The sequence below is a fragment of the Cryptomeria japonica genome, chromosome 10 (assembly GCF_030272615.1).
Source record: "Cryptomeria japonica chromosome 10, Sugi_1.0, whole genome shotgun sequence".
In the NCBI taxonomy this organism is placed as follows: domain Eukaryota; kingdom Viridiplantae; phylum Streptophyta; class Pinopsida; order Cupressales; family Cupressaceae; genus Cryptomeria; species Cryptomeria japonica.
Window position 1 is genome coordinate 87,597,906 of NC_081414.1, and position 3,297 is coordinate 87,601,202.

General features: G+C 35.4%; 1 pseudogene; it reads left to right on the forward strand.

Moving 5' to 3' along the window:
- The first annotated feature begins 1,094 nt into the window (after window positions 1–1,094).
- On the forward strand, window positions 1,095–2,850 carry LOC131031502 (heat shock cognate 70 kDa protein 2-like; annotated as a pseudogene).
- Window positions 2,851–3,297: the final 447 nt, after the last annotated feature.

Here is a 3,297-nt window from a genome sequence, read left to right on the forward strand (position 1 = left end):
TCCAATTACATTCAAACTCATATTCCTCCTACTATGACATTACTATAAAAATTGAATGTCTCTCCTTCTTCTCTCCTTCTCACCTTCTTCATCATTACATGGGGCTACTTCATCCTCTCCATCTTTCACTACAATAACTTGATTACTTTCTCCTCTAATCTTCAAATGTAATCTAACTACTTTTATTCTTCCCTACTTTCCAACATCTTTACCCACATGCCTATTGCACATTTCCATTATCATCAAAGTAAGAATAACATTAGCATTTCCTACCAACACTATGATATCCTTCGTAAATGGAACCTAAGTTTCAAATGTGAGAATCAAATGATCCTATAAATTGACAAAAACATCTTTGACAATGGTATTAAATTAGAATTTATTGAAAATGGTATACAAGTAATAAATAATGTACTTATTTAATATTAAACAATTATATTTAAAAAAATTGTATGAATGTTTAAAACAATAAACTTTTTAATTATATATATATATAATTTGACCTTCATTTATTTAATCTTAATCTATAATTGTTCATCAACTTCTCAATCTCTCAAGCCATGTTCATAAGTTGAAAAAGTCTCAAATGCAAACATCCATGCATTGATCTTCCTAGTGGCTCTGAATATTGTGCAAGACAACTTACCCAATGGCTTCAATATTTGATGTTAATGTCTTACAATATACAGGACGACGGAGCTATGAAGGAAACTTTAACCCCATGTAAAAGTCTCAACCAAACAAACCTTAACTTATATTTATGTAGAATTCTTAATGCACTTTTTACCAAATTGATTAATTTTTCATAATATTTATTATTACCTTATGTTTTGTCAATATTTATTGGAAACATTTGCTTTATAAGTTTTTATTTTGAAATTGAGAATGTGTGGGCTGCTTTATTTAAAGTTTGCACTCTGAATTGACCCTTAACTTAGTGAATAGATTGAAAAATTAGATTTATTTTACAATTTTGTGTAGTATAATTAAAAGAAAAGATAAATAAATTTTGTATAATGACTCTTTATATTATCAGTCGGTTTAGTTATATCTATATGATGTATTTGTATCTTCATGTGCAGTCGCAACATAACATGGCTGAGATTATTGTTAATGAGCAAGGAAACAGAACCACTCCTTCCATGGTTGCTTTTACCTCCTCCCAGAGACTTATTGGCGATGATGCCAAGTTCCAGATTTCAATCAATCCTCTTAACACTGTCTTTGACGCCAAGCGACTTATTGGAAGGCGATTCTTTGATTCTTGTGTGCAAGACGATATGAAATTCTTGCCTTTTGTTATCATCCAAGGGAAGGATGATAAGCCTCTCATCCAAGCCACTTACAAAGGCGAAAAATAAGTTATTTTCATCTGAAGAGATCTCATCCATGCTGCTCATGAAAATGAAGAGCATTTCTGAAAAATATCTTAAGTGCGAGGTGAAGAATGCAGTTATTACTGTGCCTGCTTATTTTAATGATGCGCAAAAGAGAGCCACAAAGGATGTTGGTATGATTGCAGGCCTCAATGTCATGAGAATAATTAACGAACCAACAGCTGCAGCTATAACTTATGGCTTCCATGATGTATTTGTTGGAGAAAGAAGCATTCTCGTCTTCGATTTTGGTGGAGGAACGTTTGATGTGTCGGCTCTGTCTGTTCAAAAGGGTAAGATTGTTGTCAAGGCTGTTAGAGGGGATATGCACTTGGGAGGTCAGGATTTTGATAACATAATGCTTAAGTATTGTGTTCAAAAGTTCAACAGAAAATACAAGTAGGCTATGAGTGGGAATGCCAAAGCACTTTGAAGGCTTCGTTCAAAATGTGAGAGAGCAAAGAGGAGATTGTCCTCTCAAGAAGACACAGTCATCGACATCGACCGTCTCTACGAGGGAAACGCCTTTTTAATAAAGGTTAGTAGAGCCAAGTTCGAGGAGCTCAACCTAGACTTATTTGAGAAGTGCATGGAAATAGTGAAAGAATGCGTAGAGGATGCCCACATGAGCAACGATAAAATAGACGACATTGTATTAAAGGGAGGTTCATCGTGTATAACAAAGTTGCAGGAACTACTTAGACCAAATTTTGGGCAAGAAGAGCTATGCAACAAAGTAAACCCTGACGAGGAAATTGCTTATGTTGCGGGCGTACAGGCGACAGCATTGAACAATGAAGTTGTGTCCCTAACGCTCACGGATGTTATACCTTTGAGCCTTGGAATCGAAACTGGCTCTAGTGTTATCACCGTAGTTGTTCATCGAGCTACCCCAATTCCCTGTCAGATAGGGTTATGTGTCACTACAACCTATGATAATCAGACTGGAGTAACTATTCCCCTCTATGAAGGAGAGAGACCATTGACTGCACAAAATAATTTGTTAGGTGAATTTGTATTGCGTGGAATTCCGCCGGCCAGATGTGGGGTGCCAAGTGTCAAGATTTGTTTTCAAATAAGCGAGGATGATGTTCTCACAGCCTCTGCAGAGGCCGAGGGTAGTGGATCAAGTAAAGAGATTACAATAACCAACGCATGTGGAAGACTGAGCAAAGAGGAGATAGATAAAATGATAGCTGATGCTGATAAATTTCGAGAGGATGATGAAAAAGTTAAAAAGAAGAATCTGGCTAGAGAGACTCTGGAGCACTATATTTACAACATGAAAATCAGGGTAAGTGAGCCCAAGACCAAACATAATATAAAGGCATCTGCTGCAGAAGATGTCCTATCGACACTGCATAGTGCTCAACAATTGTTGGACGACAATGAGCATGCAGAAGCTTCTGAATCTGAAAACAAGTTGAAAGAGCTCCAGTTTGATCGGTTGCCTCATTTTGCAAGGAATTTGTGAGGTATGTCGGTTCCTGGAAATATATATTTAAATCTTTGTAAATCTCATATATTCTCATTTGATATAGTCATTGTCTTAACCAATTAATCACTATAGATCATTTTGAGGCTCCCATTGTTGTAAACCTTAACACATCCATGTACCCCATAGGCTTCCATTGTTGAAAACCCTAACACATCCATGTACCTCAATGAGGAGCCTTTTTTATCATGATGCTCTTGAAATGTTATGTTAATTTGTGTCTATTTATTCGTTCATCACTAGATCTATTAATTGATTTTAGTCATGATTGATAACCAGTCTAAATTTTATTTTAATGAATTTCATTAAAAAAATTCTCATTCATATCTTAAACTTGTTTCTATTTTAGTCTCTCTATTTAGTCATGTGTCTAGTTTGGGTTTTGTGCTTAGATTGGAGATTTTGTATCTTTAGACTTATGGTTTG